General features: G+C 47.1%; 1 long non-coding RNA gene across 2 annotated transcripts in view; it reads left to right on the top strand.

The window, feature by feature from the left end:
* Positions 1-3,687, top strand: part of LOC132247698 (uncharacterized) — a 66,058-nt gene extending 62,371 nt beyond the window's left edge. For both annotated transcript variants that reach the window (XR_009459006.1, XR_009459007.1), the window contains exon 3: positions 3,085-3,687. This is a non-coding gene — a long non-coding RNA (uncharacterized LOC132247698). The remainder of the gene's footprint in view (positions 1-3,084) is intronic.
* Positions 3,688-22,196: the final 18,509 nt, after the last annotated feature.

Genomic DNA, 22,196 nt, shown 5'->3' with positions numbered 1-22,196 from the left:
GATACTTTCATTCTATCTGACAGGGTGACGCATTTGGATTGGTGGAAGATAAATGCAAAGTAATCCTTTAGGAGATTTTCCTTTTCCTGAGCATCAGATGTCAGCTGCCCCATTTGATTTAGCAGGGGTCCAATGTTGCCTTTCTTCTTCCTCCAACTTCCCACATAGCTGAAGAAGGATTTTTTGTTGTCCTTGATTTCTATGGCTAGCCTGAGTTTGGTGTCTGCCTTGATTTTTCTGGTCCACTCTCTACTGGTGCAGACTAGTGCTGTGTAGTCCTCCTTGGTGATGAATCCCATTTTCCATTCAAAGAGGGATGGGACATTAATGTGGTTAATAAAAATATTTTCTGTTACAATAGTCAATGCTAACAATACTTAGGGAAGGGTGTTGAATCTTATGAATCAGGAGATTTGCCCATCTCTGCTATTGGTATGAGATCTAATGGGTCATATTACCTTACTTTTACTTTCCAAGAGTTTGCTTGAACCTTTCTTTGAAGCATTCAGTTCTGGCTACTGTTGGAGACAGGATACTGGAAAAAAGTGGTCCTTGGTCTTTATCTAGTATGGTAATGCCTATATTCTTATATTACTGTGACTCATTTCATTAAAATGTCAATCAGTATGTATGCTGTACTTCAGAAACTCGCCTGACTTCATTTTACTTTGGAACAGAATTTAAAGTCATGGGCTAATCTACTTAGTCTAACGAATTTGGATTTGCTTATATCAGAGATCTCTTACCCTCTGCAACCTTCAGGATGCGCCTACATGAGATGCTTTACTGCACTGTAGAGCAAGTTACTGCATAGTAAGCGTCACAATCTACACATGCATATACTTACTGCACAGTAATTTGGTCTACTTGGGAGTTAATTTGCTTCCTGCAAATACAAGTAGTAAATTAACTCCTTAGTTACTGCACAGTAACACAAAGGTAGATGCTGACTGGGAGCAAATTTGCTCCTGGTCAGCCCTACTACCAGGAACTACAGTCAACCTAGTCCCAGAGCCATGGGGCTGGGAGCTTCTCCAGCCCCACGGCTCGGAGAACTCTGCCTGCCATAGCCCCAGGCCCTTAAAAACCTGCAGGGACTCCGGGGCCTTGGGCCACCTACGGTCAGCCTCTGGCTACTATTGCACAGCTGAGGCCCCAGCATTGGCCCCAGCACAGCATTGCTATGTGGCTGCCTGCCTCATTACACCATGCTGCGCTGGGTGCTGCAGGCAGCTGCCAGGCCTGGCAGCAACCTGGGCAATCTGCATCCACTGGGTCCTGCTCCATTGGCTCCAGGCCTGCCTGGACCCTGCTGCTGGTGCCTGATATCACATCACCACATGCCTGTCTGTTCTGCATGGTCCCCTGCATTGGGCACTGCAGGAACCTGCTCAGGCCTGGCAAAACCTGGACTGCTGTGTGCAGGCCTAGTGAGCTGAGAAGGGAGTCATGCTGATGTCACCCCTGATGCAACACGCCACCCCCCGGAGCTGGAACTGGTCCCAGGAGGAGACATCATGGGTGCTGTGGGGTAAGGTCAAGGTCCTTAACCTGTTTGTTCAGAGTGGGTGCTCCAAAACCTATATCTATGAGGGCCTGTCAAGCTCCAGGCAGCAGCGTGGGCATGACTGGTTTGTGTGCCAGTGCTGCATAAAGGTTAAGGCCTTGTGGGCATGGTGGGTCACCATCATCAACCACAACCAATGGTAGGGAGCTGCTCACAAATCCATGCCCTTTATGCAGCAGCTGGTTGAGATCTTTGTGCTCTGGGACCCTGGCTGCAGCTGTGCCATCTATTTGAGCATGGGCAGCCTGACCAAGTGTCCACTATGGCCTGGCATCCACAATGAGGTGTCAGTGGGGGAGGGCCCATTGGGTCACCAGGAGCCTGTCCCACCATGCTTCTCACTCCCAGACTCATCCATTAGCTATGGGATGAGGGCCAGTGCTTACCCAGCCATCTCTGTATGCACAGCCCACCAAGGAGGCCAGGTCAGCCATGACTGCTGGCCCTCAGCAGCTCTAGCTTCTCCCTGGAGTGGGCCTCTGTCTGGGGAGCCAGGCGCTGTGCCCCAGAACACCACCAGGAACCACATGTTCTCACCACCAGCAGAGACAGACTGACCTTCCATACCCACCTGGTAAATCCCATATTGTGGGAGAGGGCCCTCCCAGCCCCTGTCCCCAGTACATGCCCTGCCTCTTTGTCCAGCCTGACCACTGTCTCCTGGCCCCTGTATTCACCAACTCCTTCCCCCCACAGCACACAGGGAGGTGGAAGGGAATGTAGAACTTTATTGAGCAGCCCTGTGCCCCTCAGTTAGGCAGGCACAGGCCTCTCACATATGGAGGAACATGTCAATGCTGGCAGTGATGTCATCCTCAGCTGCAAGGGACAGGGATGTGCAGCGCAGCCACGGATAGTTCTCCAGGTGGCAGCAGAGGTTGTGGGGCAGCATGGGCTTTCCTGCCACACTGTTGAAGCTCAGGGTTGCACACCAGGTTTTCAGGTATGCCTGGGGCATGGAGCAGCAGCAGCAGGGTGTAGTGGGTCTGGCACTCCTCAGTCCATGCCCAGGACACTCTTAGCAGGGGCATGCTCAGGATGCAGGGCCATTGTGAAGGTTGGGGGTTGGCCCCAGGGCACCTCTCTGGAAAGGCCCCCTATGGGGAGGGCAGGGGTGCCACCAGCTCCAGTCTCAGTTGGCTAGGAGACCCTTGCTCCCCAAGCCTGGGCACCATCAGCTTGGCAGCAGCACAGGAGAGAGGCTTGCCTGCAGGAGGAGAAGGGGAGGAATGGTTCTGGAGACAGCAACAGGTGCTTCCAGGAGCCAGGAATGTCTTGGCCTGGCTCAAGGGTGAGGAAGGCAGGCTGCCTGCAGCCAGCACCCTGCAGAGCAAGCAGACACGTGGGGCTCAGCCATTGGTGTGCTGTGCCTGGCTGGCTTGCCATGGTCCATGGGCACTCATGCATGCACAGCCTCCAATTTGAGGCCGGGCAGTGTTCAGCCCTCTCGTATAGTGCATGGTATCTCTGAAATGTTGCAAAATCTCATAAATAGCCTTTTCCTCCTGGTTCTGTAGGTCCTGAAGATGCACACAGGGAAGAGGCACCAGTTGGCAGCCGGAATCCATCTTCAAGGTCACCTTCAGTCTTGGCCAGAGCCCTACATATATACCATCTCTGGCAGCACAGGACCCAGGACTGGATCTGGCTGTTGGACTGCCTGTCACAGTTTCTGAGGAATGCCTGGATGACAAACTGACCTGGTGCTTGGAGGACATTACACATGAGTGGGAGGGGGATGCACATGAGGCAGCGAGGGATCAGGTGGACCAGAAGTTCCAGGACAGACTCCTGTTCCTCAAGGAGAAGCACCTGGAGGCCCAGGAGTGGCATGCTGCCATGATGCCCAGGGCAATGGAGGCCATGGAGGAGGAACACTGGGTGTCGGACACCATCCTGGCCCTGGGAGTCATCTTTGTGCTGCCTGCAGGGTTGCGGCCAGAATCCAGGGTGCTAAGTGCCTGTCCCTGGGCTCCAACCCATACGTATTTTCCACCCCCCCCATGGCTGCCCCTCTGGGAGGTCACACACAGCATGGACTATACAGGGTCTTCATGAGAAAGAGGCTGCTTTATTGGTGGTGGGTGGAGGAGGGACTCTGTGGTTAGGGAAGGATGGGGAGGGGATATGTGGTTCAGATAGGAGGGGGGATCGGGGTCTGTTATGGGGGAAGGAGTGGGGAGGGGCTCCATTGCAGAGGGAAGAGGAGAGGAGGGTCTGTGTTTGTGGAGAGGAATTAAGTTATTTTTGAGAACTGTCTGCAGTGAGCATTTTATTGGGGCTGCACAGTGGGGATGGGGTCTGTGGGTGGCCATCCAGGTGGCCTATAGTGGGGAGGTCAGGAGCAGGTGGTCAGCCAGTATCTCTTACCACTCGTGCCCTGGCCCCTGCTGGTGGATGAGAGGCTCACTCAGGGCCTTGGTGGAGGGGGTGGGGGGCCTTTGCTATCACTGACATCACAGCTGGTGCTCCTGGTATCAGGTATCCTCTGCCCGCTGTGCCTCCTCTGCCCAGGCCTTATGGAAGAGCTCCCCCTGGGCCTTGCAGACATTGTTGCAGCCTGTATGCTGCATGACGAGCTGGGGTATATTGGCTTTGGCAACCTCAAATTGGGTGCTGAGGGTGTGCCAGCGTCCCTTCAGGCACCAGAAAGCACACTCTACCAACATGTGGGTCTAGCCCAGGCACCTGTTGAAGTGTGCTTGGTAGGGGTCTAGCTGGCTGGTGTAGGGCTGCATGAGCCAGGGGAGGAGTGGGTAGGTGGTGTCCTCAGTGTTGAGGGGAGGGACTGCCACTGCTCCCAGCTGCAGGTCCAGCACCCCTGGTGTAAAGCATCCACTCCCCGCTAGGGCTGGGAAGGTGAAGGTGCTGAACTTGGAGGCATTGTGAGTACTACCCGCACAGCTGGCACTCACTACTACCTCCATGAAGTCATGCAAGGGGAGCACCATGTGCCCCAGCACATCCTGGAGAGTGCTGCACACCTCTAGGATAGCCTCCTGGTGGTCTCCTTGCCAATGCCAAAGAGGTGGCCAACATAGTGCTGGCTAGTAGGTGTGGCTAGCTTGAGCAGGGTGATGGCCAGCCAGGTGTCAACGGGGAGGGGCTGCTGCATGGTGGTGGCCTTTTGCTCCAGGTGCAGGCAGAGCTAGTTGAGGAGCTCCTGGAAGGTGGTCCAGGTCATGTGAAAGAACTCCAGCCACTGCTCACCATCTCATGTGTACTGGATGATCTGCAGCCACCAGTCCTGGCTGGCCAGGTAGGCCCACAGATAGGAGACCTGGAGGCCCAGGAGTGTGTGGATAGGACTGGTAGTGGCATCCAGGTGTGCACTGTCCCTGCTGGGGTTCAGCCAGCAGCACAGGGTCTGGTTGGAAGTAGCATGGTGCCAGAGCCTGAGATGCCGTGGTGAGTCTGGGCAGGTGGTCGGACCATGTGGTGGGGCTTCCAGGGCCAAGACTGGACAGAATAGGGTGGCTACCAGGGGCCCAGAATGCTGGACATTGCTCCCAGGGCCACCTGGGGGTGGAGAAGCCATGGTGTGGTGAGCGCAGGATCTGACAAAGAGCACACTGCTTCAGGTTAGTTGGCCAAAGAGCAGGGCTGCCTTTTAAAGATGGCTACTGATTGCAGGCAACTGTGGCTGGAGCCTCCAGCTCCCCCTTGCTGCTGCAGGGGGATGGTGTAGGGCCAGAGGGGGTGGGAGCAGACTGCTACCAGGAGTAGGAAACCTGCTCCCAAATGCGTGCACATGTAGACAACAGCCCAGGGCGAGCTTGCTTTAGAGTAATTTACTCTGGAGTAAACCCATCCAAGCAATATTTGCACATGTAGATGTGCCCACAGATAACTATAGTCAACAGATGTTATGCAACAGTTTAGGTTTAGGCTACCAGATGTGGGGAGGGAAGATTTCTCAGCTTGACTATGGCTGTCAAACTTTTTGCTCACTAAATCAGCTCATGTCTATTTGCATTTAGACTCAAAATGCACTGAAATCCAACTGACTTCAACAGAGCTGAATTCCACCTACTGTCCCAGTGAAGTCTTATCCCAGATCCAGCGTCTAAGGAAATAAATAAATGAAAATAATGTAACAAGAGTCCTGCAACATGTATATTAACATGCCCTTGTAACATGAGGGAATTACAACAAACAACAGAATTAATTCTGGATTTTTCTTCTGATTTTTTTTAAGGCAATTATATTATGCCCATTCTACTTTCATTCCACATCATACTTTGGACTTCCTTAAATTACTTCTCTTCTGCCTTGCTGTTTACACCCGACAAATAGTTGTAGATTTTATGTCACTACAATTCATCAGTGGGTCAAGCTCTCCATATTTAGCTCTTAAATTTCCTCATAAATTAATCCTTCCTTCTGGCCCAATGGCTCATTACTTAGGTAGTTACCTAACAGCTGCTTTGTTTCCTTTTCTGTGTTGGTGTGGGGAGAGATGATGCTCTAGTGATTAAAGCAAAGGAACTCAGAAACAGATTCAGGAGGAGTCTATTCCTGGTTCTACTACAGACTCTCAAGAAGATTAAAAAAAAAAGGTTTGGACTGACCTGAAGAAAAAAGTAAAAAAAAAAAAAAAAAAAAAAAAAAAAAAAAAAATTCAGGCTAAAATGGTTCAAAATTGTCTCAAAATTGTTTTGGAACAAACCATTTTGTTCCATTTTCCAGATTCTCTTTACTTATAAAATTTAGATAAATTTAGTTGCAAACATAATTTCACAATGAAAAATTTCAAAAAAAGAGCCAGAAAAAAAAGTCTCAATTTTTTCCAAATTATTTTCATTGCCAACATTCATTGGCAACTATTCACTACGCTTGGGAGAAATTCACAGTTTCAGTTCACCCAAACTGGCATGTTTTTATTAAAGAAATTTGGCTGGAACTGCTCTGTTGAGTTTTGATCCAGCAAATAGCTAAGCACTTATCTTGAAGTATGGTAGTAATTCCATTAGGTTCTTGCTGGATCAGAGTCCTGGTGACTTTGAACAAAACCTTTTTGGGCCTAATTCTACCATTGTGTAAATTTGTAGTAATTTAACTACTTCACAAATATTCTTGTAGGCTTATTTTTTTTTTGGTATTAGTAAAGTATTTTGAGATCTAGAAACACTATAGACCCTTATCAGTGCAAATATTTTGAATTTAGATAGACTAAAATAAACTAAATATGATAAAATAGTAGTTTAAAAGGTCATAGCTCCATCTGACCCTAGTAGCCCATGCCCCCAAAGCATTCTAGTTTGTATAGCCAATGACATACTAGTGAAAGATTTATCCAATTGGCTTTGACTTCTCATGCTGAATGACAATATACCTAGATATACTGGGTCAACTTGGGGGTGGTCTTTTAGTATGAGTCCAGGGCTAAGAACAGACAGTCAAAAAGTCCAAGGTTAAATTTCAGTCTTTGAAGGTTAGTCTATGCTGCAAATATTCAACCAAGGAGCAAATGAACAGACACTTACTTTTGATTCAGAAAATGCAACCACATGCCTGCAGTGGCTTAAGTCAGAAGCTGAGGGGTGCTACAGCACAGCTCTCTGGCAAGTAGCCAGCATGGGCTGTGTGTTCACTTCCTCTTCCTGCTGCCCCCAAGGGTCTCTGGGATTTGCAGTCCAGACTCACATCAACAGGACTCTGCAGCATTGCTCATCACTTCCTCTTCCTGCTTCCAGGTGCCTCTGGGATTTGTAGTCCACAATCATAGCCGGCACTAAGCGAGCAGGGCAGGGAAGCTCTGTACTTGGGGAAAGGGAAGTTTAACCTCACTCCCTGGCCCCAGACCTCCAACAGGGGTTTGCCTGCGGGGGCAGTGAGACAGCCCTCTGCTCCAGATATAGAGCAGAGGGGTGGGGCCAGCCCTGATCTCTGGAGCAGACATCACAGCCCAACCCAGGGCTGCAAAATGCTGGGATGCTGGGGGACTCTGATTTAACTTGAATCAGGAAGGGGTCTGGGACAGAAGGTTCATAAACCGGTTGGACCTAAGTCAGTTAAGTCTGACACTACATTCAACCAGGGTTATCTGAAACCAGTTTCCCCCATTGAAACTGGTTTATGTGCACTGAACTTCTATTCTGTTACAAGTTTAAACCAGTTTTTGATCACTTAATCCAGTTTGTGTGTAACTTCTGTCCCTAGCCCATAGGTTCAAGTTTATGCATCTAGGCTAGGGATAGACATTCAAAAAGGCTGAGCCTGAAATGATTCAATCTTTTTAGGTTAATTTAACCTGGCTAGGCTAAATCAGTTTTGTAACCAGACAGACATCGCAGAAATTCAGACACATGCATTAGTGGGTCAGGTTAAAAGCTAGGGGGTGCTACAGCAGCCCTCCCTTCCCTTGCACAGTTCTGAGGTAAGGGGCGGGGGCAGGGGGGGGGTGAGGGCATGGCTAGACCTCACCAGGATGCTCTGATTAGCCCAGCAGGGAATTGATAAGAGTGTTTATCACCCCCTAATTCAGTGTTTATCACCCCATTAAGAAAACAACAGAGGGACATTACCAGCTGCCTGTTGATTCTACTTGTTGATTCAATACAGACTGTTGCCAGCATGTGGTCTGCTAGCTAATACACAGACAGGTCCTCAGCAAGGCAGAGGGGAAGGAAGAATTCCTGCTTAGCACAGAGTGGTGAGGGGAACGGGGGGAGCAGCCTGCAGTCCCTGCCAGAGCTGCAACCAGGGAGCAGAGGGGTGGGGCCAGCCCTGCTGTGGAGCAGAGAGCCCCTCCCAGCCCAGAGAGCATGCTGGGATGCTGGGGGAATCTGATTCATCTTAAACCAGCAAGGGGTCTGGGACAGACATTGCATAAACCTGTTTAACCCAAATCAGTTAAGTCTGATACTATATTCAGCCAGGCTTATTTCAAACCAGTTTCAGCCATTTTCAAACTGGTTTATTTGCACTCAACATCTGTTACTGAACATCTGTTTCTGATCACTTAAACCAGTTTATGTGTAATGCCTGTCCCTAGCCCTAGAGAATATCTAGCAAGATACCTTACGTTTATTTAAATGGAATAGCTATATAGGATCATGGGACAATGGGAAAGTAGTGCTGGAAGGGAACACATTAGGTCACCTAGTCTAGCACCCCAGCTCAAGGCAGGATCATCCCTGATCAAACCATCCCAATCAAGTTTCTGACTAACCTGCTCCTGAAATTTTTCAGGGATAGAAATGAAGATTCTAGCAATTTCTCTAGCCTGTTGCAATGCTTAACTACCCTCCTCGACAGAAAATTCTTCCTAATTTCAACCTAAATTTCCTCTGCTGCAATGTAAGGCCATTGCTCCTATTCCTGCCTCCTACAGCCTGAGAAAAAGAAGTCTAAATAGAAAAGCATAGCAAAAAATTCAGTTTAATGTATGGAAAATGTATTATTTCACTAAAACTTTTAATTTTTCAATTAAGAGTAAAAGAGAATATGTTTTTGTTTTATTGTTTGCCCTGTATATTTTCTTTAATCAATCCCCCTAATTTACCAGATATCCTCTTCAGAGAGCTTTATGACTTTATAAGTTTGGGTTTGGCACATAATATCCTACAGAAACTAGTATGAGAATGTTACGAAACCTGCCAACAACACTACTGCTTTTCAGTCCTTTCTTCTGAGAAATCTAGCCACTTTTCTGTTTATTTTGGTGCTGGATTCTGGTCTCAGTGAAAGAGGATTTCACAAAAACTCAGAAAATGCTTGGTCTCTATTAAAAATAGCCTTGGTTTAAGATGTTTAAGGACAATCTTTTCTTTCCCTTCTGTTTTCATAGTTTAGATGTTCCATTACCAGATTCGTTAGACTCTTTGAAGACCTAAACTCTTCTAAAGATGTTTTTTAATTTTGCATTTAACATCCAAGTTCACAGAATTTTTCCTTCAAGCTTGACATTTGGTATAGGAAATTCTTGGGACTGACCTGTTTAAAATCTGAATTGTTCAAATTCTTATCTGAGTTCAAAAAACATTCCTTGAAGGGATAAACATGAGAATACATTTTTTGATCCTCAGCAACCTAGCATGCAACCTGATGATGTTGTTACCCTTTTTCCTGGCATAATTTTACAAGACAGCTCAGCAGGAATTGAAATTTTCGCATTTCCTTTTGGGTATATGTTATTTTCAAAAGGGAAGAGTCTACACAGAAAACTCTGCTGTATCAAATGCTGGGATGTGATTTGAAAACATGCAAGAAGTTGACAGATATCAAGTCTTGTTAGAGATTGATTGTTATTACGTTTGTAATACTGATGCTTTAGGGACATGAGGTTAGGTATGGAATTGGTTTACTAGTTGAGAGAAATGGTAGAACTGTCAATAAAATATAGAAAAGTGTTCAATAAACCATTTTATTTTGAGACGTTTTATAACTGGGAAAACTGGTGATGTGATCATATTATGTGATTATGATAAAATACTCCAGGTACACCTATTTGACTCCAGGTATATCCCTACATGTGTGCTTTGGCATGTGACAAAGTGACTGAGATGGGGTTACAGGGGCTGGGGCCAGCACCTGTCCTGGCCTCAGCAACCTTATCTGGGGATCTCTGGGGCAGCAGCAGCCCCACAGGCTGGCTAGGCTCCAGTTTCTGACACCACACACTGCTGCTGTGTGTGCCATGCTCCTTTTTTTAGTGGTGGGTTTTTTTGACACTGGGATCTCCTGGTGTCAAAAATCCTGCCGCACTGAAAATTAGGTGTGCCACAAATGGGTATACATGGGTGTTCATCAGGTCATGCCCTTAATGTTTATTTTCATTATATCTTTCAACACTTGGGAAGTTCCATATAAGGAAGAAGGGTAAATTTATATCAATATTTAAAAAGAATAAGCAGAATGATCCTGGTAATTATAGGCCTCAGCCTGACCTTGATCCTTGGCAAAATTATGAAATTAATGATACTAAATGTAATTAATAATGACTAAACGGAGGGCAATTGTAATTGATGTCAGAGAACATGGGGTTATATAAAATACTTATTGCCACAGTAACTATTAAAAATGAAATTACAGGCTATGGTTGATCAAGGTAGTAGTGATGGTATAAAATACCTGCTACTTTCTGCAAATAATTTGATGAGGTACAGAAGACTATTTTTATTAAAAAACTAGGACAATAGCAAATCAACACAGTACACATTAATTGGATTAAAATCTGGATATATGATAGGTCTCAAAATGTAATTGTAAACATGGAATTATCACCCAGTAGATATAGTTGGGTCCAATTACATTTTGAATTTTAATGGCTGCTCTGGAAGATGTTATTGATTAAGTTTGCAGGTGCATCAAAAATTATGGGAAGTTGTAAATAGTGGCAAAATACAGAGTTATCTGGATCACTTGAGAAGGAAGATACAAACAGGAAACATGAGTTTTTATTTGGCTTGTGCGAAACGTAAAATATTCACTTTGGATTCGGATTCAGCAATTTGGAGGGACAGTGATTTGATTCGGTGATTTGAATCACTGTCCCAATTCAATTCGGCCAAATCTGAATCTGAAGATATTTGGTCCCGAATCTTATTTGGCCATAGCCTGTACAGGCAGGCAGTGCCAGCAGGAGCAGCTGGTGGAGGAGCTGGATGAACCCCAACTTGAGCCAGCAGTCCCGGAAGAAGCTGAGGCTCGTCCGGCTGCCCCCCCTGGCTGCCCTCCCACTGGGGTGAGGCAGGCAGTGCTGGCATCCCCGGGAGAAGCCACGGGGACTGGGGGTAATGATTGGGGAGTTGGGGATTGAACTGGAAACTGGAGAATCGAACTGGGAGCTGGGGAGAAGCCCCTGTTCATTCCCCCCAGCTCCCCAGTCATTCCCCCCAGCCCCTGTGGCTTTTCCTGGGGCTGCCAGATCAAGCTGCAGTTCATCCAGCTGCTCCCCCAGCTGCCCCCACCTCCACTGAGGTGAGGCAGGAAATGCTGTCAGCCCCAGGAGAAGCTGCAGGGGCTGGGGGGGGGGGGGGGGGCGCGGGATGATCAGGAGCTGGGGGAATGATCGGGGGACTGGCAAATTGAACCGGGAGCTGGGGGGAAACCGCTGTTCATTCCCCCAGGCCCCGATCATTCCCCCCAGCTCCCAATAATTCCCCCCAACTGCTAATCATTCTACCAGCTCCCCCATCATCTCCCGGGGCTGCCAGCACTGCCTGCCTCACCCCAGCTGGGAGACAGCTGAGGGAACAGTTGGACAAGCTACGGCTTGAGTTGGCAGTCCCAGGAGAAGCTGCAGGGCTGGGGGGAATGATTGGGAGCTGGGGGATCAAACTGGGAACTGGGGAATTGAACCAGGAGCTGGGGAATCAAACCAGGAACTAGGGGGAATGATCGGGGGCTGGGGGAACAAACAGGGGCTTCCCTCCAGCTCCTGGTTAGATTCCCCAGTTCTCAGTTCAATCCCCCAGCTCCCAATCATTCCCCTAGATCCCTGATCATTCCCCCCTGCCCCTGTGGCTTCTCCCGGGGCTGCCAGTACTGCCTGCCTCGTTCCAGTGGGGGAACAGCTGGACATACCTCAGCTTCTCCCGGGGCTGCCAGCTCAAGCTGGGGCTTGTCCAGCTGCTCCCCCAGCTGCTCCCACCAGCACTGCCTAGTGCCTGCCTGTACAGTCTATGGCCAAATCACTGAATCGATTTTGAGGCTTCTGATTTTGATTGAGAGAGATTAATGGGTATCCTGACTTGATTCGGATTTGGAGATTCAGCTGCCAAATTGGGCCAAATCTCCTCTGAATCAAATCAGCTACTGAAGTTTTGCACATCCCAAGTTTTTATGAAGTGAAGGATAAGGACATCCATGTTCTCATTTTCAGCATACTTGAAGGGAAAACCACCAAGACAACAAGCTAGGAAAACACTATGATCATCTGATCTCCTTTAACATCAGTGCTTTGCAGTGTCCTTTTGTCCTTCTCCCACTTCACAGACCAAAAAGCTTTACACAGTCTTCTGATGCACTTTGATATGTAAGCAGGAGACTAAAGAAGATAAAGCACAAAAACCATTCTGAATCCATCTGTTGTTAGTCTGTAGGCAGGATAGGATTATATAACTGTTGTATAAGGAGTGAAGAAAACCTACTTCATGGCCATCACATCATACAATCCTTCTGGTTAAACTGGCTAACTAATCTCAACATGCATAATCCAAATTTCTAACCTAGTAATTTCATGGAACTCCCATTTTATGTTGCAGAGAATGCCAAGTACATAGAAAAGGAATCCACTGATTTTGAAAGCTAAACTGGCACAGACCATGGCCATGTACAGAAGTAACATTTCTACTAGAAAAATCACTATTCTTCTAGTAGAAATACCTAATGTACAAGTGTTTGTTCAATTTCTCCCAGTGGAAACATGCCTCCTCTGGGAGTTTCTCTTGCAGGAATGAATACCTGTATGCTTCCCTCCAGGTGTGGTCTGGGCAGAAGGGGGAATAGCAGTGACTGCTTTCTGCCTCTTTGTCAAACTAGGGATTGCTCAGTTTGGAGAACAGTAAGGGGATTTTGCTCCAATATTTTCTCTGCTCCATTCCTAGGGGCAGTAAGAGCTGGATCTTAAAGTGCTGTGGGGTGGAAGCTGCCCCCATGCAGCACATTCAAGGCCAGTGTCCACTGGCTCCCCTTGCCACCCCTGCCACCCAGGTGGGCAGCAGGTTGCCTATTTAAAACTTCCAGGCCCAGAAGTTGGGCTCAGGGAGGCTGTCCCACAGCCCAGTTCATGGCTTCCACTGGCTTCCCTGTGCTGGCCCTGCTGCCCAGTTGCATGGCATGGTGGTGATTTAAAAGCCTGTACAACTAGGAATTAGGGCAGGGAAGTGATCTTTCATGGGTTTAAATACTGCCCCCATACCACAACTGAGCATTGCAGGTGGGGATACCACAGCCCTCAAGAGCCAGGAATTGGGGTGCCAGGGAAACTATTCCTGCTCTAGTTCAAAGCCTTGTGGGCTTTAAATGCCACCCCCGTGCTCTGGTTCATGGCTTCCCAGGCTTTAAATGCCGAGCCTAGTGTCCAGCTAGTTGGCTCATGCAGTAATTTACAAGCTGGGGAGTGAGGACCAGGGCCAGAGGACGCTGTCCATGACCCTTTCACCTCCAGCTTTAAATCACCCTATGTGCAGCTTAGATGGGCTGCACGTGTGGCAATGTAAAAGCTGGGGGGCTTCCTGTTGACAGCCTTTCCCCTTCCCAGGTATGGAAGCACAGGCTCTCAAGTAAAGGGCATGCAGGGAGCAGTCCTCTAGTGACCCCTGGCTGGAGAACTTGCCAGTATAGGTTTCCTTTGATTTATGGGGGTTCCATATATGTGAATTCACTCTTATGCGATCATCCTTTTTCTACCTAAAATTCCTTATATGTGAGGTAAATTCACTCTTATGTGATCAGGGCTCCACCTCTCCTCACTCACCCCAGCCCCTGGGCTGCACCGTGCTGCAGTGCAGGCAGGTGGTGTTGGCTGCTCCTGGGTCTGCTGCAGCAGCTGGGATGAGTGGGGAGAAGTGGATCCCAGAAGGTTTGGGGCACAGTGCAGCCCAGTGGCTACAGGCAGGTGGTGTTGGCTGTTTCAATGGCTGCTGCAGCATGGACTGGGGTGAGTAGGGAGAAGTGGATGCCCTGGGCTGCAGCAGGCAGCAAGGCAACAGGAACTGTGAGTGGGTGTGGGGTGGGGGAGGGGCTGTGGGATGGGGGGACATGGCTCTTGCTGTTGTGCACCCCCTGGGAGCGCTGCGGGCTGGGGGCAGTGACAGGCTGTTCCTGGGGGTGGGGGCACAGGCCCCCAGATCTCATGTGGGACAACAGCAGGCTGCCACTGCAAGCTGGGGCTGGTGGTGGCACCAGGCTTTCCCTGGCACTTGGTGGGCAGGTTGGGGGGGCTATGGTGAATTTTGGGGTGGCAGAAGCCCTTCTCCCAGCACTGCTGCTGCCACCCACCTAGAATGCCAGGAAGAGCCCGGTGGTGCAGCAGGCACCCACTCACAGTTTCTGCTGCCTTGCTGTCTGCTGCAGCCCATGGAGCTGCTGATGGGCTGTGCTGCACTCCTCTATCCAGCCCTTCCCTAGTCCCAGCCTCCTTCCCTCCCTCCCTCACCACCATGGGAACCTATCCCTATTGCTTACATTGTAAAGGGTGTGCTTTATGCAAATTCAACTTATGCGCCATTCTTGGGGAGTGCATGTACCACATAAATTGAGGGAAACCTGTATATCTCTTCAGCTAGGTTTCTGTAACGGTTGTACACTTAAGCTCCTGGACTATTTTTCTATCAGTAAGAATTTCAGAAAAAATCTTATCAGTAGAAATGAACACCTGCCTGTTGTCCATGTTCTTCACCCTAATACCCAGAGTTTGATACCTTGCAGTCCACCCACTGAAGGTCTGAAATATATGGGAAATATATTTTTCACTATGTCTGCCTTTGCTGGTGAATAGGCAAGTTTAGTAGTTCATACACCTGGGATGGAGGGAAGGTATGACTGGATGTGATAATAATCAGATGAGCAGAATAGGTGTTCCATAAGTCCTCCATGTTTAGTAGAGCTGGTGTCAGTCTATGTGAGCTTATTGTGTCTATGTGGAACTGGATATTAACATGTTCTTTTTTTCCATGTGGGTATTGCAATGGTAAAAATTTTGCCAGACTGGTCAATTAATCTATTACTTAGAGTTTTTTTTATCTGGGAAGTCTGTAGCTGTTGGGGATCCCATGTGTTTTAGTTCTACCCCTGTTGGGTTGCATAGAAACATTCAAAGATTTTGTTTAAAAAGTAAATGTAAAAATAAGCACAAAAAGATTAAGTAAAGATGCAATAGAGAAGATGTTTAGAGGAAATGGAAGTGACCAAGGAGCAGAAGAGGATGCAGGGATAGGAGATGATGGTGATAGAGATGTCAGAGCTATGGTTATAAGAAAGATGGCATGTTTGCAACTTCCCTACTTCCTGGCAATTCCTAGCCATTATTATGGGTAATTCATGCTACAAGCAGGAGGGCTGATTAGGAACACTTAATTAATATTAAAAACTAAATCAGTGTATTGATAGTTTGGAAGCAGTACATCAAATTAAGCCTGAATCTGCCTTTTCACCCCCTCCTTGTGTCCTCTAATGTGATTCATAGTCCCTGGGCAAAGATCTGGTGTACTATATGGCCATACTGAGAGACTAACTGATGAACAGTGATCCTGGATTTCTCTGTTAAAAAAATCGCAAATTCTCTGATAAAAAACCCAAATCTACAATTAAAATGGAACACCACTATATATGCAACTGAACACAATGTTTCACTGATATATTTACAATTTGAAAGCAATTTGGAAGCCTACCAGTGCCTCAATCACTATAATGCAATCAATTTTAAATACTGATACATTTTGGTATTTGATTTGGGGATTTTTATAATGGAAAATCAGAGTTTCCCCTGCCTCTTAGATCACAAAACACAAGTCTGGGCCCCTCATTCCCAAGCCACAGCTGCCCACCTGTGCTGGTGCCCCTCACTCCCACCTACAGCCCCCCTGGCGCTGCTGGTACTCCTCACTCCCCACCCAAGATCTCCTGGACCCTATTGGTGCTCCTTATTCCCTCCCACAACCCCTTGGGCCCTGTTGGAACTCCTCACTCCCTCCCCATATCCCCCTGGCCCTTCTGGTGCCCCTCACTCCCCACCTGTAGGGGAAGAGGCAGATTCAGGCTGTCTACTGGAGGCTCAGGTTGGGAGGGGAGTCTGGCCAACTCCTCACCATTTTGGGAACCACTGGAGGGGTAGGGGGACTAGTGACCCCTAGATCTGTGCACAGAGTGGAGGCAGAGGGGTGGGGGGGACAGGGGTGGTCAAGATCAGAGTAGAATCTTTCCTTGAATTCCTTATCAAAATCCAGAGTCGGAGTGTATATGCTGATGACAGTGGCGTTTTGGTTTTGGCTGAGGTGCAGATGAAGGGTCATCAGTCTTTTATTGACACCCAAAGGGAGTTCAGGGAGCTTGTCTGCAATCTTGTTCTTGAAGGAGAAACTGACTCTGTGGATATGGAGGTCATGGTCTCCATTTCCAGAAGAAGGTGTACCCTCTGCTGACCTCTTTCAGCTGTCCCTCCCCACTGAGCTGGGTTTAGCTGAGAGCAGCGATGTTGATGTTGTGCCTCACTACCTCCTGAGCCACGATGGCAGTTCATCTTTCTGGGCGATTGGTTTTTGGGTTGTTGATGAGTGTTCTCACATTCCAGGTTCTGAAGTGTAGCCTTTTCTTATTTTGAACACAGGAATGGTGATCTCACAGGGTGCAGTTTCCCAGCCAAGAGAGATGGGACAAACTATTTTTGGGGCACCTTTTTTATCCCCCTCCCCATTGGGGTGAGCAGAAGGCCTAAGAAGGACTGCTCAGTCATGGATGCAGCTACCGAAGGACACCCCTGTCCCAACACAGGTGCCTGATGACCATCGCACATCCACTACCTATGTGCAGATTCTTGGTTGGGGGCCTCCAGGTATCACAGCCATACCCCTATTGCCAATCCTCCATGATGAGCATGAGTGTCCTCCATGAAGCTGCATCCACAAGCATTGAAGCCTTGCTCTTGAGAAATAAACTCCGATGGATGGGCTACTGTGTCTGGATGTCTGAGAACTGCCTCCCTCACCAGATTCTCTTTTCATGAAGGACGCTCGCAGTCATCCAATGGTCCTCCCATTTGATCCCCAGCATTCAACGCAAGCACCACTGGTGAAAGCTCTCAAGGGTCTTAATGTGGTGTAGGTAGATGGTCCAGGTTTCACTGCACTAGAGGAGGGTGGTCAACATGACAGCTTTGTAAAGCTGGACCTTCATTGTCTTCTGAAGGTCTCTATTTTTGAAGACACGTTGTTGCAGCTTGCAGAAGGCAGCCCTGGTACAGTTGACTTGGTACTGGACTTCTTCATTGATGGTAACCCATTGAGAGAGGTGGCTGCCAAGATAAGGAAAGTGCTCCATGTACTCCAGAGCCTCCCCATCTATGTAGATAGTGCGAGGGATGTTCAGCTGGCCTGGGGAGGGTTGGTGGAGAACCTTCATCTTTGTGACATTCAAGGACAGCCCACGTCTCTTATACAAAGCGTTGAAGAGATCTAAGGTCACTTGCACATCTTGTGCAGAGTGATCCATCATGCAACAATCATCTGCAAACTGAAGGTTGTGGATGTCCTTGATGATGAGTTTTGTTTTTGCCCGGAAGCACCCAAAGATTGAAAAGCTTCCCATCCAGTTGATACTGGATACTGACGCCGGATGGTAGATCATCTCAGATGAGGTGGATGATGATGGGCAGGTAGATGGTGAACAGGGTGAGGATGATCATGCAACCTTGTTTGACCCTGGTCCAGATGCCAAAGGCACCAGTTTCAGATCTTCCACTCAGGAAAGTGGCGGTCATATCAACATGCAGGAGCCTCAGCATGGCGACAAACTTCAGTGGGCAGCCAGGGCATTGGAGGATGGCCCACAGAGCTTCACAATTTAAGGAATCAGATGCTTTGGTCAGGTCAATGAAGGTGGGGAACAGTTCTTCATTTTGTTCCTGACATTTTTCTTGGATCTGCCTGGTAATGAAAACCATGTCTGCAGTGCCCCGGGATAGTCAGAAGCCTCACTGGGTGTTCTGGAAGGATCTCCTTGGCAATGGGAGAAGTCCTCAATAGTGGAGCAGGTGGGGGAAGGCTGTGGCCCCAATGGCTGTGAAAGCAGAAGAAGGCTGCAACAGAGAAATGGCCCCAGTCGTCATGGTTCGCCATGTCACTGAACCCAGCCACCAACTGCCAAGACTGTGGGCCTGAATGCACACTGGAGTCCTCACACTAAACATGCCATATGCAGGCTTCTCTTAGGTCCAAAAGCCCTGTGGTGATGGAGGATTGGTGACGGGGGCAGGGCTGTGATACCTGGAGGCCCCCAGCCAAGAATCTGCACACAGGCAGTAGATGAGTGATGGTCATTGGGCACCTGAGTCAGAACAGGAGTGTCCTTCAGCAGCTGCACCCATGACTGAGCAGTCCTTTTTAGGATGTCCTCTGCTCACCCCCATGGAGAGGGGGCTAAAAATGGTGCTCCAAAAATAGGCTGTCTCATCTCTCCTGGCTGGGAAACTGCACCCAGCAGGATCACCATTCCTGTGTTCAAAATAAGAAAAAGCTAAACTTCAGAACCTGGAATGTGAGAACACTCATCAAGAACCCAAAAACCAAATCGCCCAGAAAGATGAACTGCCATCGTGGCTCAGGAGGTATTAAGGCACAACATCAACATCGCTGCTCTCAGCTAAACCCAGCTCAGTGGGGAGGGACAGCTGAGGGAGGTCAGTGGAGGCTACACCTTCTTCTGAAAATGGAGACCATGACCTCCATATCCATGGAGTCGATTTTGCCATCAGAAACAAGATCACTGACATGCTCCCTGAACTCCCTTTGGGTGTCAGTGAAAGACTGATGACCCTTCATCTGCACCTCAGCCAAAACCAATGCACCACTGTCATCAGCGCATATGTTCCAACTCTGGCTTCTGATGAGAAAGTCAAGGAAATGTTTTACTCCGACCTCAACCACGCCCTTGCCTCCATATCCAGGGATGACAAGGTCATTCTCCTGCGTGACTTCAATGCCTGGGTTGGACATGACCATGAAATCTGGAGTGGAACTGTTGGCAAGAATGGCATGGGGAAGGCCAATGCCAATGGTATCCTGCTCCTGAACAAATAAGCCCAACATAGCCTGGTCATGATGAACACCATCTTCTGCCAGAAAGACCAGCTCAGGACCACATGAAGGCATCCAAGTTCAGAGCACTGGCCGCTCTTGAACTACATCATCATCTGAGAGAGAGACAAGGATGTGCTTGTCACGAGGGCCCTGAAGGGATATGAAGACTGCTGGACAGACCACCAACTTGTGCACTCAGTGATGAACATCCGTCTGGCACCAAGAAACCCAGAAGGCCATCTGGAGCTGGATGAATGTCATAGCTCTGAAGGACCTTGGACAGCGGGAGGAGTTCCAGGCCCAGTTGTATAGTGCACTGGAGCAAGTCCCTACTGCTGATGACATCTCCATCCAGGCACACTGGGAGCAACTCAAGTCCGCTGTCCAAGACACCTGTGCCCAGACTATTGGGTTTGCATTGTGATGGAACCAGGAGTGGTTCAACGCAAATGATGCTCACATTCATGATCTCCTTGAGCAGAAGTGTGCAGCCTTCATCTCCTGGCAAAGCCGTCCCCAAACTCAGCTAAAGATGGGAGTACAACCAGTTGAAGGCCAGCAATGCATCCGTGAAATGAAGAACAACTGGTGGGCAGGGAAGGCACATGTGATCCAGGGCTATGCCAGCCAGCTGATGAGTGTATTTACACATGCATACACATCCTATAAATTGATAGAGAACACACCTCACTGTAAATATACAATGTATATTCAATGCAGTTACAGAATCTCACTTATAATTCTACAATCAACTGTTATATTAGCTGATATTTTCCACTTAATAATATGCTTTAAAAGGAAATATTTAGATACCAATTAAACATTATAAAAGCAGTACAACTGTCGTCAGGGTTACAGTTCTTGCAATTAAATCATAGATCTTTTTTAAAGACTACGGTGTGGGTGTGCATTTTTCAATAATGATGGGGTAAGTTTTTGCATGACTTCTGCATTTGTTGTTGGTTTTACTGAGCTCTTCTTAACATCAATACCAATTTATACAGTGTGTTTTCAGCACAAATCTCAAACATTTTTCTCTTCTCTTAACCTTAGTTTTTCCTGCCCACCACAATCATTTTTAGACATTGACCCTGACCTTAGTTTTCTTATTTGTCTAGATTATGGCATGAAGTTAGCACTTTAACATTTGAAAGAATTTTGTGACCGCAGTGACTAAATAAATCCCCATGTTTATTGAAAGATCAATGATACAATTGCTGTTTCTCTTGTAAAGAGAACAAAGAGAGCACGAAGAGATGGTGTAGTGGTTCTCCAGTTATTATTCCTCATCATTCCAGTGACCATAAACTATTAAATCACTGTAACAGCACTGCTAATTTGATTTCCTCTACTAAACAATCTGCACTAGGCTTTGAAGATCTTAACTAAAGCACAAATAGGTTCAAATTGCAATAATTCAGTTGAAAGCATTAGGTCAATTAATCTTATTTATAAATCAGTGAAACAAAAGTTAATTAAAATATAAACAATGGACAGCCTTGTTACTGATAACTTTAGAAAAAAAGAATCTTTGAAATTTTTTGTGTAATGGATTTTACTCGACTGTTGTCTGCAAAAAGTGTGGTTTGGTAAGAGGTTTCATAACTGAACTAGCCTTTCCTTTGCTTTAAATGAAATATATTTCTCCTCCTAATGCACAAACCTGATTTGGTCAAAGGCAGCAAGTGTCACATTTACTAGTGAGGCATTGAATACTGAGAGCTGGTTATACGTGAGATTGTGAAGAATAATTAGAGTCCCCAAAGTAACAAAATTTAGTGCTTCCCTCAATCCAAAGAAGGAAAAGGTAAGAAGGCATAAAATATTTTAGTCAGTGTGTGCTAAAAAGAAAAGTTTCCTTCATGTTTATAAAGTCCTGCCTGTCAGTGGAAACATGCAAAGGAACAGAAGCTGTCCAAATCCACAGACCTGATCCAAAACTAACTGAAAGCAATGAAAAGGCTCATGGGATTTGGACTGGACCCCACTTAAAGGATTAGGTAAAAAACAGTTGCCAGGACATGTCAGATAAATTGTATTTTTTAGGGTTAGTCTTTTTATTCCTACTCTTCAGAGAATATACAGGGGAGAAATGCCAAAATATGGGGCAAAAATTCTGAAATGTATGAGTCTTAGAGGAGCGGACACTTACCAAGACATTTTCCTACCTCACAGATGAACTTTTTAGTGAGTATGCACCTTCTAATTCAATATATGCCCTAAACATTTGTGAATGTAGCATAAGTTTAAAGAAAGAATGCTAAGTAGTAAAAATATGGCCCATCCTCGTGTTATTTCTCTATTTTACTTTATGTTCCATGTATATTAACATGGAACATTATCTATATGCCCTCAAGTTGCCTGCTGCCCCACACTAAAAGCTATGATGCGGAGACTAATTGGAACAAATATATTCCTCAGGCTCTTAGAAATGGTGTAGTTTCTGAGTTGCAAATAAGAATTCAGTGTTTTTCAGCAACAAAAACATGTCATTATATGCAGGAAAGGGTAGGTTTTAACAAACTAACTTTTCTCCACTACACACACTGACATCATTGTTTGTTTATTTTCTGTACTTCCAGACGTAAAAGGCATAAACATTATTAAAAAGTATAATTAATTCATTGTCGTCATCATTTTTATATTCATTCTGCACTGTAAGAAGGAGTGTAAAAAGCTGGGGGAGGAGGAGATTCAGTGACTTCATGAACAAAACATTACATCCTTAGAGACAAGTTTCCTGGCCATGTGGTTGCAAGTGACATTTTGGTCTCAGCATAAACCTCTTCTGGTCAATACCACATTACTAAACCACCAAATATAGTACTTGATGTCTCTGCTGAGAAAAAGCCAGCAAGCACGCAGGCTAGTTAACTCCAGGCATTAGA

This window comes from Alligator mississippiensis, chromosome 1, assembly GCF_030867095.1.
Source record: "Alligator mississippiensis isolate rAllMis1 chromosome 1, rAllMis1, whole genome shotgun sequence".
In the NCBI taxonomy this organism is placed as follows: domain Eukaryota; kingdom Metazoa; phylum Chordata; order Crocodylia; family Alligatoridae; genus Alligator; species Alligator mississippiensis.
This window is presented reverse-complemented; position numbering and strand designations above follow the sequence as displayed.